The sequence below is a fragment of the Canis lupus genome, chromosome 8 (genome assembly GCF_011100685.1).
Source record: "Canis lupus familiaris isolate Mischka breed German Shepherd chromosome 8, alternate assembly UU_Cfam_GSD_1.0, whole genome shotgun sequence".
Taxonomy (NCBI): domain Eukaryota; kingdom Metazoa; phylum Chordata; class Mammalia; order Carnivora; family Canidae; genus Canis; species Canis lupus.
This window is the reverse complement of record NC_049229.1, coordinates 45,184,214-45,200,187: the sequence shown is the minus strand read 5'-3', so window position 1 is coordinate 45,200,187 and position 15,974 is coordinate 45,184,214. Positions and strand designations below refer to the sequence as shown.

At 39.3% G+C, this 15,974-nt stretch overlaps 1 protein-coding gene across 15 annotated transcripts in view; it reads right to left on the bottom strand.

The window, feature by feature from the left end:
* SIPA1L1 (signal induced proliferation associated 1 like 1) overlaps window positions 1–15,974 on the bottom strand; it is a 375,245-nt gene that overhangs the window by 337,946 nt on the left and 21,325 nt on the right. For all 15 annotated transcript variants that reach the window (XM_038545124.1, XM_038545128.1, XM_038545132.1 and 12 more), the window contains one exon: window positions 1,225–1,313. The gene's annotated coding sequence lies outside the window, so the exon portion shown is untranslated. The remainder of the gene's footprint in view (window positions 1–1,224; window positions 1,314–15,974) is intronic.

Genomic DNA, 15,974 nt, shown 5'->3' with positions numbered 1-15,974 from the left:
CTCTTGTTTTCGGTTCAGGTGCTGATCTCAGGGCTTTGAGATGGAGCCCCACATCGGGCTCCCTGCTCCGTGTGGAACCTGTTTAAAAGACTCTCTCCCTCTCATTCTACCCCACTCCCTCAAATAAATAAAAATAAATCTTGAAAAAAAAAAAAAAAAAAGGAATTACTACAGAGGTCTGACTAAGGCTGATCCCAGGAAGGAACGGAAAGAAACTATGTCCACACACCATCTGCAGCTTGTTACAAACCCAAGCCAGTGTCTCTCTACTGAGCTCTCTATGTTGGTGTGTTAATGTTTTGCAAATGAATTTCTGTCAGCTAGTAATATAGTCAGGAAATGAAACCTGCTAAAAGAGCCATTCTACAATGCATTACTAGTAAGTGATTTGGGGATTACTCACTCTTCAAACGATGCCAATAATTTAAAACTGAGTTTTATATATTTTAAACTTGAAAAATAACCATCCTGAGGAGGTACAAAAAGCTAATATGGGGGGGAACTTCAATACCTCAAAATCAATTAGGAAAACTAGATAACTGATTAAAAACCAACATATCACTTCTCTGAAATACACTTTCATTTGTATCCAGAAACACTATGACAATCCCAACTCAGCACAATGCTCTATGTGTAAATGTGAGTTTTACTTGGTGTGAGGGGGGAGGTGTTTATCTTTGGTCTACACAGTCCCTTTTCCTCCTGGGGGAAATTCATTTCTAAAACACTGGCCCTATACATTCCACATTACTTCAAGTACAGAGCTTTTTCTATAATCTTCTTATGCCCACAACTATTAGAGTACTTTGGGATGCCACAGAGGTAAAGAAATTAATGTGAAAACCATCTACATCTTTAAACTTTGAATACATGGAAATCAGATGATAGATCAATCAGTCATGGGAAGGAAGTGGTAGGTATTAGAAGGAAGATTTCCTCTACCTAAAAAAAGGAAAAACTTAAATACAATTTTATAAGCCATTTTAAATGAGTATGTGTGCGTGTAACTGCCATCACATACTGCTTCTCTAAGGGTTTTAAGTAGCCAACCCCTGTGACATGTCTGTAATCCCAAAGAGGTAGAAACCTGTCTAGAGATGTCAATTTGCTATCTTTTAGAAAGTTCACCTATACTTCCGTTCATGGGAAAGGAGGTAGGGGCATGCCAGCCTTCTGCCAAAGGAGCCGTGTATGATTAAAAATAAAGTAAAATTAGATCCTTACCTGAAAGTACAGTCCTTTCGATCTACTTCTTATACAGAAATCTTGGATATTAGTTTACTGCCATTCACATTTGAAACTGAACCTATGGACTGAAAGGGAGGAAATAATTAATTTGAAATACATGCACAATGAAGATAAAAACATCGATTCGATCAAAGATGAAATTTCCGTACACTTGTTGAAGCCAAATGGTTTCTGCAGGAAACCTGTTTTCTGTGACTCAAATCCAAAATGGAAAACGTGGGTGGTTCTTCCTGTCTCACCATTAAGAGTCAGCCAATTGGCTGATGAAGTTTTCACACAACTTAAGCTCAAACTTCAGCCTTCCATCTGCTCTAATACTGTCATACCTTAGGGAAATGAAAGAAAAATAAAGGCTTTCTTCAGCCTCAAAGTCAGGCTTAAACAGGTACCTTATTCCATCCAGACTCTATTTGAGTACAAAACTTCAAATCTTCAAAACTTCAAATCCAGATGTGAAAAATAATGAGAGCTGCATCACAAAGTAATTCAGGGGCTTTACAGCTGTCTCTGACTGGAGCTACTATTTCTAAAAAAATTACAAACTAATCTCTCCTGGATACAAGACTACAATTGCAGTGTGACTGTGGAGCAGAGGCTTCCAGCCCAGTCCATGTAACCAAAGCTGCACTCCTTCCCACCCACAAGTCACATACCATTTGCCAAGACCTGTCTGCCAACAGATACTGTATTTGGGCTTCTCAACATACAAGTCTGCCAGACTGGGATACGAATCCAGTAATTCTACAGGGTATTTCCGCATATCCACCTAGAGCTAGTCAACCAGCCAGTGTGATAGAGACAACTGAAAACACACACACTATGGGACACCTTCAATGAGAAAGAGACTGTGGGTAGGAGATACTAGCATGGTATATCATGTACACCCTTCAGCCAAAGGCCTCCTCACCTTTACACCAGTAATCAGTGGAAAATATGCAAATATAAGACCATAACAATTTAGATGGCTATTTCCAACATTAATACAAGGATTCCAAGTGGCAAACCACTCAAGAAGAGCAACTGTCCAGGTCCTAAAGATTCCAGGCCCCATCTGAATATCCCTCCTGCCTCAGGAGGCTGTCTCAGAAATGCTAAGAGGCTCAGAGAGCTCCCCTTGCTTGGCCAAGAAGGGCCTTTCGTGAGCCACCCGTGACTGCCCAGCACGCTCTTACACATCAACCCCCCTGCAGTCACAGAGGAGAATCTATCAGCCAGACTAAAGCAAGGGGCACTGGCTCCCAAAGGATGCATCCCAAGGGAACTGCTCTGTGGCGAGACCATGAAACTTGAAATACATGCACCATCTGTACTTTTAAATTTCATGAAGTTTGGGTATAGAGGCACTAAGCAGATTATGAGCAAATACATATCATAAGCTCTCCGAGCTGGAAGAGGCTGTAATACCCCATTACCACTGTAAAACCATCACCTACAGATAAGATGAAGTCAGAATCTCCTAACTGCCAGCTCAGTGCTCTTCCTATCACACCCTGCTCTTTAATCAACTAGGGAAACGATCTTTTGGAGCATATCAAAATCAAGCTACAACCCCACTGCAGGATAAAAATCTCATTTAACCATGTGTTGAAAAAAAAAAAAAAAAGATTAACATAAAAGATTAAGAAGCAAAACCTTTAGAGTAATTCCCTGCTGGAGAAGGGGTAGGGCAGGGTTGGCCATCTTTCTCCATACAAATACGATCTAATCTTCAGGGAAAATGTACATACAAAATTATATACAAAGATCATCTCTTTCTTTAAAAAACTACATCGCTTCCAAACTTGTACCTCCAGCAAAAAAACACAAACCATAATGCCTTACTTTACTGACACAGAATGTTGAACTGACAAAAATAGCAATCCTTTCTTCACAAGTTGAGGTTGAAAATATTTTCTAAATAAGGTATTTTCACTGTGCTATAATTAATTTCCTCTATTACAATATATTAAACTTCAGAGCAAATCAAGTAGATTTTATTCCCCCATTGTAGTTTTCTTTAAAACTCTGATTTAATGCTTCAAAGACCATAACAATAGGGCAGCCCCGGTGGCGCAGAGGTTTGGCGCCGCCTGCAGCCCGGGGCGGGATCCTGGAGACCTAGGATCGAGTCCCACATCAGGCTCCCTGCATGGAGCCTGCTTCTCCCTCTGCCTGTGTCTCTGCCTCTCTCTCTCTCTGTGTGTCTCAATAAATAAAATCTTTATAAATAAATAAATAAATAAATAAATAAATAAATAAATAAATAAATAAATAAATAAATAAATAAATAAATCTGTAAAAAGAGAAAATTACGTATTTAAAAAAAAAAAAAAGACCGTAACAATAATCTTTCACTCTGTTCATTTTCTCCAATTCCAGATCACAATTCCACAAATAACAAAAATATGCTTGCTTATACATATAAAAAGAGAAGAAGACCATTTGTATAGGATGGAATATCTGCATGCATTTTTAAAACTTTTAAGATAAAACCTAAATCTTTGAACAAATTCATAGGTTATCAGAGAGGCCTATTATTAAGGATATTTCAGTCATAATTTGTGACAAAACCTAGAACCAATTCTGCCATGAATTAGTTGTGCAATATTGGGCAAGTCATTTAACCTTTGGGCTTAAGCTAACATAACAAGCCAAAATAGTCAACTTCTAAGATATTTTCTAGGTTTCTGAACATCCTCCTCAGACATTAAGGATCATCTTCATTTCCCTTGAATCCTAAAAATTAAATATATCTTTAAATAATACAAACAAGCATTTTATAAGTTACATTATGCCCCAGAACTTACCAGAAAGCTGCCAGCAGTTTAGATAAATGAAAATTTCAGAACATTGTGGACTTTATCTGCATTAAATGTATCTCCCTGTCTCGTGTTCCAGCTTCTCTGAGCAGGCGTAAAAATGCACTTTCACATCTGGATGACTCTGTTGAAGAGTTTTCCCCAACTCTCCCCAGGCTTTGACTCCTTCCTTCCTCTTCCCATCCCTGCTGTCTCAGGACCCTGATACCCTGAAATCTGGCTCTATCTGCCACAATACTGAAAATGAAAAGCTTTTCTATCATTAGGTTTCAAACCAGCTACCATCCAAATATCTATATCTGTATCTAAATCTGTACATTTTGACCACAGAAATCTAGATTTTTAACGTCTAGAGAATGTTCCACTGATAATATCTGAAAATTTAATGGTTTTTTCATCTGAAGCCGAGTTCCTTACTGCCAAATAAGCAAGGAAGTTCCAGAACACTATTTATAACACAACTCATAACCTTAAGATAATTTTCTTTATGTACCAACTAGTAACTGTGCCATCCCCAGTGAGTTTATGAATAAAATAAGCACTAGAACTGAGAATCTGGCATTTTACTAGTAGAAATCCTAAAGAGTAGTTGCTTTTTGCCATGTTCATTCATTCATATACTGACTGAGCATCTCCTACAGGGTAGGCAATATTTATTCTCTGTGCTAGAAATCCAAAAAATGATACAAAGTCAGCCTTCATGGGGCTTGTGGTCTAAGGGAGGAGACACACAACAGGACACACTGACTATATGAACATAATAGAGACATGATATATACTACATACTCACAGTCAAATTAACACACAGACATATTACATGGGAAATACATATAATGTGAGAGGGACTATGTGCTATTGAAAAGGAGGTGGCCAGAAAAGCAGAGGAAGGGGATTCAGGCATGAATGGAGGGAAGGTGAACTGCAATCTTACGTGGGTCAGGGTAAGACTCACAGCAAGGGCAGCATCGGAGCACAGACTTGAAAGGGCTGAGAAGTGAGTCAAACTAAATTTTCCTTATAATTTTTACCTTGCACTGACCAAGCATGTAACAGAAATGCCTTATCAAAACAACGACATATGAGAAAATTTATGAACAGCCCAGAAGAGTAAACAGAAGAGAACTGTGCATCAACTGCCTTCATTTTTGTAGCTCAGTGTACTAAGTTGAAACTTACATCTTCAATTAGGCATGCTCATTATGCATTTTTTTTCTTCCCTGTTAGTTTGAACAAAATTCTTAGTGCCTGATCCATTTTCCTTAAAAGTCCAGAACAATTTTCCAAGTATTCCTTGATGCATGAAACAACAGTATTATTCAACCAGCAACCCACTGAGACATCCCAACTATCACATGAGGACTTAAATTTCAGTATGAGAACCCACGAGGCACTGGAGCTTCATCCCACTGGGGAGAAACCTGTGCTTTCCCAGAGGGGTTGGTGGGGAAAGACCAGGCAAGCTGTGAAATCAGGAGGCCTCCCCCCACCAACCAGCTGTCTAACCTTGAGCAAATCTCTTCACTCTGGGCTTGGATTTCCTCAACTATAGAATCAGGCCACTGGACCACATTAATTTTATAGTTTGAATAGTTATTTCCAAGCCCATTCCAAGGCTGGGTTCACTTCAGGAAAAAAGTTAAGTAAATAACCATACCCAAAAAATTATAACACTGCTAATCCACCATTCAGAGATCCATACACTTTAATTTGTTCTTCTGAGAACAGTAATGAATTTGTCTTAACTCATGCATCAAGTCTCAACTCTCCCTCTCGGATCAAAAAAGATTCACAAGGATGGGTCTGGACTAGTTCACCAAAGACAAATGAACTTGCAAAAAAAGATAGTATTTTTGTCTTGGCTTTATTATCAACATACTCTTAAGTAGACTAATATGGAAATCCTAAACTAACACAAGCATGCACCTGCTGAGGGGTTTTAAATATTCTTCATGCACCACCAATTCCAATTTTTAAAAATGTGTTTTTAAAGAGTAGGCTTCCATCAAAGTTACTTGCGATCCATTAGTCTTCTTACTACTATATTATTTCAAATAGGTGCTATGATTAGCATCTTATTCAGAGAGCCCCAAGATCTACACTTCCCACCACCATTTACAGCTCCCTTCTGTGTAAAGCCCACCTGTTCGATGCAGATTAAAAAAGGAAGCAAATAAACGAACTGAGGTTGGAAGAATTGTTTCCTGACTTCTTTGCCGTATGGTACAGGCAAAGTAAATTAGGTTCTGCCAACCAGGCGCAGCACACAGGACTCCATCAGAACAGAGTCATGTTACTTGGGAAAAGAAGCAAGGTGGAAGGGTATGTGGCACCCACTTTGCTGGCAACATGCAGTGCTTCTGGCTCTGGCTCCCTGACTTGGAGCGTCCCAACCCAGGCAGGGGCAGCAGCCCCTCAAAGCGCCAATCCCACAGTGCTGTACCGGCAACCATTCCCAGAAATTTGGCCTACAGGCTCTTTCTTCAGCCCTCCTGATGATTTGCTAAGCTACCTATCACCTCTAATAAATCCCCCTCTGTTTACACTAACTAGAATAGATCTTAGTATCTGTAACCAAAAACTCTGACCAATTCACGTAGCACATATTCCTTTCATTATTTCCATACACAAGAGCTGAGATTGAAAGACACAAGAAACACATAGAACATTCCACCATAAGTCAAGAGTTCTTTGTTTCCAGCCAGGGCTCAAATCCACAATCAACACTTGCAACCTTTCCTTATACGTACTTTCTCATAAATTTCATCGCCTCTGCCATGCATGGAGAAGAAAATGATTTTTGCCTAACTAATTTTCTATCAATAAAGAGTCTGATGACAGTAACTTGGCGAGATATTTGAGAACGGGATATAATAAACATCGTTTTCCATACCAGCTCAAGTTTATGGAGAAGTCTGCAGTGTTAGGCAGCACTTTGAGAACATTCCCAAACTGCAGACAAGGTGATCTAATGCTGTGTTGCGATGCCAAAATGATCAGCACTCTATGCCAAGGCATACCTTAATTCACAAAGCAGCAATGAACTTTTCACTTATTTTCACCCATCCCTCAGGGCAAGATAATCATAGTAAAACCACAGACACATCGGGTAACTAAAATATAATCCTATGACCTAACACCAAAAGCAGACTAGAAATGCTGAGAAGTGATTATACATGTTAAAATTCTCTTCTCGGCAGAAAGACACTAAGTCCCATAAAATCAGTTGACAAAAATGAGAAAAGTAATCAGTTGTTAGTAATACTGTTCTTCGAAATGGCAGAAGAATCTTACAAAGGACATTTGATATCTCTGAATTATCAAATTACTCTGTACTATCAAACATCACAAAAATATTTCTCAGGTAATACTCAAAGGCCAAACTTCTGTAGAAAAAGATCACTTACACACTTCTGAAGCCAATTAATGACACTGATACTCAGAAGACGACTCAGCACTCTGCCAAATAGAAAGCGGGTATTCAATTCAAAGGAAAGCACAAGTATGCATCAACAGAGACTCCAGACATGTCTACCAATGTTAGTGCCAATCTTGCCCAGGGTCCCAGGCACTCAGAACAATTCCAGCTTCCTTACTGCAGCACCACCTCCCCCTCCTGCTGCCCCAAATCACTTTTATCAAATACTCGGCAGCACATTTAGCTTTAACACTGGTGGTGGGGAGAATGGGAATCCACAAAAGTCAAAAATAACTGTATTTTTCCCTAAGGACAAGGCAAATCAAGTTGCTAAAGAAAACTCAGAGCTTGGCTTCTTCAAAACAAAATTTTAGGAACAATAATTTCATGGAGCTTCTAGGCAAGGAAGTTACTAAGATGAGTATGGAGCTTTACTATGATTACACGTGTACCATATGTGTCCTTGAGATGCATCTGGCTCTCTCTCTCTCTCTTTTTTTAAGAAATGAAGTATTTCTGGGCTAGAAATGACACATAGCCTACTTTGGAGGTTTTTTATGGTTTCTCATATTTAGACTCTAACCTCAATCCACTGCAGGTTTAAGGATAGATATGATGCTCATTCATTAACAGTATCAAAGTCAAAAACACATATGTAATGTTGCAGATGAGTGATTCTCAAAGCTAGTCTGCAAAACCATACCTGCAATTGTAGGTCCTCAGAGAAATGAGGGGGAAAAAATTGTTCATGAGTATTTCATAAAGCTAGCTAAATGTATCCAATTTAAAGGGTCGCTCTTTATTCTGAGACTATGTCCTTTCTACTCATTTGGTATTCAAATAGCCTTTCTTTATGAAATGCTGAATTTTTTAAAATTTTTTAATTTAAATTCAATTAATTAACATATATATTACTAGTTTCAGAGGTAGAGTTTTGTGATTCATCTGTTGCATATAACACCCAGTACTCATTACATCACGTGCCCTCCTTAATGCCCATCACCCTGTTACCCTATCCCCTTCCCACCTCCCCTCCAGTAACCCTCAGTTTGTTTCCTATAGTTAAGAGTCTCTTATGGCTTATCTCTCTCTGATTTTAGCATATTTTGTTTTCTCTTCCTTCTCCTATCATCCTCTGTTTTTGTTTCTTAAATTCCACATATAAGTGAAATCATAAATAAATAAAATCTTTATAAAAAAAAAAAGTATGAAAAAGTCCTCAACTGCCTTAGTCTACAGGGAAATACAAATTAAAGCCATGAATAAACACCTCTAACACCCACCAGAACAGCAACAGTTAAATGGCAGGCAATACAAAGTGTTGCCAAGAATGTGGAGCTCCCATACGGTGCTGATGGATAACCATTTTGGAAAGCTGTTTCTCAGTATCTACTAAAATGAATATACATATACCCCATGACCCAGCAAGTCCACTTCTAATTATATCCCCACCAAAAAGACATACACAGAAAAGGCAGCACTATTCACTTGCCAAGGACAGGAAACAACCATGGTGTCATCATACAATGGAATGCCCTACAGCAACAAAAATTGAATGAACTACAAATACTTGTAAGAACATGGATGAATCTCACAAATACCATGTTGAATGCAAGAAGTCGGGAACAAAAGAATATATTACATATGACTGCATTAATATAAAGCTCACAAACTATGGAATTAGTAGTCAAGGAGTAGTACTTTGGGAAAGGGTGACTGAGCCTTCTGAGGAGCTAGTAATATTCTTTTTTTAAAAAAAGATTTTATTTATTAGAGAGAGAGTGTGTGTGAGAGAGAGCACAAGCAGGGGGAGTGGCAGGGAGAGGGAGAGGAAGAAGCAGGTTCCCCGCTGAGCAGGAAGCTCGATGTGGGGCTCAATCCCAGGACCCTGGGATATGACCTGGGCCAAAGGCAGACACTCAACAGACTGAACTACTCAGGAGCCCCAGGGGCTAGTAATGGTCTACTAATCTGAGTGCCGATTACAAAAATGTATTCACTATAAAAACTCATCCCACTGCACACTTGTGCTTTTTGCACTCTTCTATATGTTTTTTATACTATTAACACAAAATATTGTTTTGTTTTTAATAACCTTCTCAGTAAGGCTTTCTCTGGCCTGGCTTCATGACTATGTCTACCACTGCTGAGTATTCCATATCCTTTCCGCCCTCCCCCTTATTTTTCCTCTTTAGCACTTGCCAATATCTCAATATTGTCTATTTTACATACCAGATAGATTTTACAAACTTACCTTGCTTACTGTCTATCTCCACACACTAAACTCAAAGTTCAATGAGCACAACTGTTTTGTCCACTCTGCTGAGTACACACTACTGAGTCTCCGGTGCCTAGAACAATGCCAGCATCGATAGGAGGCACTTAATAAACACTGATTTAATTCATGTGTTAATTACACAGCCTTGCCCAATGCAATTATGCTCGTGGATTGGAGTAAATTCCCTTACTGGAGAATTTACTCCCCCAGTAAGCAGGGTATGCTCAACAAGAAGCCAGTTCTGTTCTGTTCTGGCTTCATACTTCTCCACATGGTTCCCAGACTTCTCATTTGCCTGATCACTCGCTGGATGCTCCCATTTTTCCTATTTCCAGATCAGGTTCTGGCCAGTTTGGGGTACAACACTAACACTCTAAGTTCTGTAACATCCATATTTATAAATGAAACCTAAGGCTGCATTAACTTCTTTCTTAGCAAAATCTACCCTATGGACTCATACTGAGTTTTAAGGTCAAATAAACATAACAAAGAAACTTATCTCTATTCAATTTTTTGTTGTTGTTCACATAAACACATAAATCAAGAAATAGTCCCATCTTATACTGGGGTCTTTGGCTTCTGGACCTAAATGTAGACATTTTGGGGGGTCTCTCTCCCTGATCCCAAGAGCAAGTTTTAGCTCTTCATTCCAACCCTTGAATTTTTTTATCTTTTGTTAAGGATTTTATTATTTTTAAGTATGTCTATGCCCAGTGGGGGCTTGAACCCACAACCCTGATGGGGAAACACAGGGCTAGCTGAGGACAGGGCAGGAGTCTGGGGCAGCACAGGACAAGTCCTTGAAACAGGCAGAGGGACATTCCTTCTCTGGACTCAACTGCCTCAATGTTTATACTTTGCTAAGGGCAAAATGCAATCTTAGCCTGACCCCTGGGGATCCTGTGAGTCTACTTCAAGATATAAAAATTCCTTTAGAAATTTCCTTTATCTCTAAACCCCCAAGGTACCTGTTGGCAATCATCCTCCAAGCACACAGGCCACCGATACACATCTGCAGGGTCTCATGACTCAGGTTTTATTAGGCGTAGTAAGTGACCTTTTCCCAAAAATAACTAGCCCCCTCAAGCTCCTGGAACCTTGCTTCCAAAATTCCTTTGAGTGTATCCTCAAACCCCTCCCAACTCCCAGGTATATAATCAGCTACCCCTCACAGGCCCCGGGCAGCAGCTCTTCCTGCCCACAGGTCCTGTCTCTGTGCTTTAATAAAATCATCATTTTGCACCAAAAACGTCTCAAGAATTCTTTCTTGGTCATCAGCTCCAGATCTCACCTATATTCCAAAACCTCATCAACTCCAAGATCAAGAGTCGCATGCTCCTCCGACTGAGCCCCAATGCTTGAATTCTTTTAAGGCAGTGTTTCTCAACCTTTTTTTTTTTTTAAATCAGTCCCCAAGGAGACTTTTTGGACATTTTCCTTAATCACACTTCCCCATGAAATTGTAATACCACAAATATACTATATGTCTATTTATGTACTAATGTATATCACACTTCAAATATTAAAGAATAAAATTCCTGGGCCCCCTCAATTTCACTTCCTTGAATGTGTGTATTTTAAAACCCCACTTCTATCAACTACACCACCTTACCTTTCTAATTTTGCTTCACTTGGACATTTGTCAACAATAAAACCATTTCAGTAAAAGATAAAAGTTATGGCGCTGAGATCAAGAGTTGTACACTCCACTGACTGCCTCAGGCGTGTTACTCTTGATCTCAGGACTGTGAGTTCAAGCCCCATGTTGGGTGTGGAGCCTACTTTTAAAAAAAAAAAAAAAAGATAAAAGTTGTAACCCAGGGAAGTACAGAGTTCAACAGCACAGTAGGAAAGGCTTCCCTTCCAGCTGACACTAATCCATTAAAACTACTATTTTTAAAGTATACTTCTCCAACAAGCGAGAAACCCACCAAATACCCAGATTTATTTTCCATCTCGTTCATAAGGACAGCATTCTGTTAAACTAGACACTTTCTTGAATTCAAAAGCTGTCCCTTAGCTAGTAATCTATCTAACCTTCTTAAAATCTATTTTTAAAAAGAACACAAGATTAGCACAAAATGACTTATTTCAGTCTCTCCTAAATCCCTCTAAGAATCTGTTCCTATTCTTGGCCTCCTGGCCTGCATCCGCCCTACCTTGACTCTTGTAGGAGGTTCCCCTTGCCCTAGGTTCAGATTAGTACTTTTTATTTTCCACATTACTACCAAACTGTTTAAATGCAAATCTGATCTGTGGCTCCCAGGATATTTTAAATCTTTCTGGAGCTTCTCCAGCCTATGAGATAAAAGTCCCAACTCCTCGGCATGATCTGCAAGGATTTTTCACTGCAAGGCCAATCACTGGCCAGCCACATCTTCTCGTTTCTAGAAAGTTTTTCATAATCACTTTGCCCAGGATAGCAGAAATGCTCTTATGCCCATGCCAGCTCATACTTGCCCACCCATCTCATTCCCTCAGCCCTTAGTATCTTCCTATTTTAGAAGCAACAAAGACTTCCTCTTCTTTCCCTCTCCTTCCCAGGGTCACAAAGCACCTCATAACCAGCTTCACAGGCACTCTGCATACATTTGGTAATACTTGCTCATCAGGATGGGTCCGTTTTCCCCCAGAGTTGAGCCACTGAAAAGATGCATGCAAGGAAATGCACTAAGAATACTTGCTACAGGCTGATATCCTAAATAGGGGGCTTGACATTCATCTTTGTATTCCTAGCACCAGGAGTACCAGGAACCTATGAGAATTGGAAGCCTAATAAATATTTTTGGAATGACAGAAATCATGCTGGATCCAGATAACTACTACCTCTTTCTCTCAGGGTTATCAAATCACCTGTTTAAACCTAGATTCAATTTCTGCCAGAAATTCACATGCAACTCAATCCATTTTTCTTTCTTTAGAAAACAAAAACACTGATTTCAGAAGCTTCTCTCACCTTCTCATTTCTTGAAGTTTCCAACCGGGTTCCTGGAAAATAATTGCAGTTTTCAGTATCCTAGGAAACAACTCATTTCAGCCTGGAGATTTTTACCTACTTGAACTGAGTGAGAATGCTCTCACTTTACTGCATCTTTTGTATTCTACCTTTCTCGGTCTGAAAACCACTCTTTGCTAGGGAAGATAGGAGGAGTGAATGGCTTTGCACTCCCTCTTTTAATAGTAAAGTGAGTCTAGCTTCATTCTTCTTCCTCACCTTGTATAGACTGAAAACTAATTTGCATATACCTAATCTTTATTAAAGCTGAACACAAATATACTTTATGACACAGCAAGTCCACTCTTAGACATATACCCAACAGAAATGCATGCCCACATGCACCTCAAAGGACCTAATAGCCAAAGATCAAAAACTGAAACCCAAATGCCAATGAAGAGCAGAACATATAAATATCTGTATATCCATACACTGGAAAACTATAGAGCAATAAAAAAGAACTGCAGCTATAAACAACATATGAAGAAATTTTACACGTTAAACAAAAGAAACCAGGCACAAATAAAAAGATGCTTTGCGATCCCATTTCTACAAATTTCAAAAATATGTAAAAACAAATCTATGATGTTAGGAAGTAAAGAGTGGTTACCTTTGGAGAACAAGGCTAGTGATGGCAAAGGTGTATGAGAAGGCTTCAGGGGGCTTGTAATGTTCTCTTTTTCAACCCTGCACAGTGATTACACACATGTCTTCATCTACTGATGATTTATTAAGTTCTATCTTTACAATGCACTTGATGCGTGTTATATTTACAAAAAGTTTTCTTAGATCACTATGGTAATTTCAAATCCTTCTCTCCAGGTCATGGGTCATCCTAGATATAACCTTTCTAATATTTTTTGTTCTTCAGGCTGTTCTTTTGTTTGAATGCTTACTACTATGTACCCCTTTCTTTTGTACACCACTTAAAAACTGCCTTCCTAAGAAAGTAGAAACAATCCACAGAATAGCAGAAAACTTTTTCAAATCATTTCTGTTAAAAGATTTGGATCTAGGGTATATAAACAACTCTTATGACTCAACAGGAAAGGGGCAACTGGGTGGCTCCGTCAGGTAAACGTCTGCCTTAGGCCAGGTCATGATCCTCAGGGTCCTGGGATGGAGCCCACATCAGGCTTCCTGCCCAGTGGGAAGTCTGCTTGTCCCAATTCTCTCTCTGCCCCTCCCCCTACTTGTGTTTTCTCTCTCTCTCAAATAAAATCTTAAAAAAAAAAAAAAAAAAAAGACTCAACAATAAAAAGACCTACAACTCAATTTTAAAATGGGCAGAAGATCTGAACAGACATTTCTCCAAAGAAGATATACAATGACCAATAAACACATGAATGATGATCAATATCATTAGTCATTATGGAAATGCAAATCAAAGCCATAATGAAATTCCACTCCACACCCATGAGGACTGCTAAAATAAAAACACCAAACAGTACACCAACAAGTGTTGCCAACAAGTGTTGGCAAGAATGTGGACAAACAGGAGTCTTCACACACTGCCATTGGGAATGTGGCAGTACAGCTACTTTGGAAAGTCTGACAGCTTATACATATGGTTACTAAAGTCGCCAGTAATTCCACTGATAGGTATGCACCCAAGAGAGATGAAGACATGTGCACACAAAAAAGTACACATGAACAGTAACATTCTTCTTAATACACAAAAAGTGAAAATAACCCCAATGTTCATCAAATGATGGATATACAAAATAGTGTATAACCATACAATGGAATATAACTCGGTAATACTACAACATGGATGGTCCTTGAAAACATTATGCTAACTCAAAGAAGCCAGACACAAAAGACCACATGCTATAGGATTCCATTTATATGAAACATTCAGAATAGGTAAGCAAGAGTAGTGCTTGCTTAGGTCTGAAGGGATCAGCAGGGCTGGGGGTGGAAAGGTGGGCAAGAGCTAAAGGGCTTAAGTTTCTTTTTGAAGTGATGAAAATGTTGTCATACTGACTATGATGGTGGTTGCACAAAGCTGTGAATATCCTAAAAACCAGTGAATTGTGCATTTTCAATGGGCTAATTATGGTATGTGAATTATATATCAATAAAGCTGTTATTTTTTTAAAATCTGGCTTCTTTTGCAATGGCCCCAAACAGCTGTGCTGCCTTCTACAGAAGCCGGATCCATTTTTGCTTATCAGAGTGATTTGGAATCTACAATCACAACTTTTGTTTCTTGGAGCTTCCCATCCATCTGGATGAAACCATACTCCTTTTTATAGTTCTGCTGGCCTTGGAGGTACCCTATCCTTTCTCTGAGCTTTGTGAACTCTCCTTCTAAAAATCTAGGCTGTAAGGCTCTTCCATCATGTAGAAATGGAAGCCACTTTTACCCAAAGTTCTTAGCATGAATCAGTGAGTCATAACTTTCATCTTCTACCTTCTAAAAGTAGACCAAGGACTTATCAGATGTCTCCATTTATCAGGTTGAGATTTCCACAAATATACAGATAGTTGAAATGCACCATTTATAAACTAACTTATCCTTGTGCCAGCTTTGAACTTATACATATTTATTCAGGGATGCCTGAAAGATTAGGCTCTAGGAATACGAAATTGCAAAAGACACAGTCCTGGCCTTCAAGGTCTAACAGGAGAAGCAAACACAGAAAAATAACATTAACATATTCTGACAAAGCTCTGCCAGGTTCTCTCTATCCTGGCACTGAATAAGTGACTTGTAATTTTCTGTTAACCGTATGTCAACCTAGCTTACTTTCATGAGAAGGGATGCGCCCTTTGAGTCCCAAGGACTGACAATGACCTGAATGGGAGAGCTTCAACAAAGTCTTGATTGAGTCTGTGAACGAGAAAGTATGAATACACAAGGAGAAAAAAGTACGTCCTACATAAGCACCCATCCTGCCCTCTTAACCTCTTCTCAGTGACAAATCCCAGCCATACTTGGCCTTGGCGCAGCCCTTGCGGAGGCCAGCAGGGGAGTGAATTAAGCTGAGAAGATAACCCAGGTTGATTCCTCCCTCTTTGCCCCCTGACCTCTCCTTCATCTGAGCTCTTGGCTTTCCTACCCCTAGCTGTCCTCCATCTGACACCTGGGGGAAAATGCTCAGGATAACCTTTCAAAGATAACCAGGATGAGATGGGATGTTCCCATGTAACGTAGACAAAATTTATTATCTCCAAGAACCCATAATTATAGCCCAAATGAAATACATTTTTCCATCAGAGTCTTTAAAAACCCAA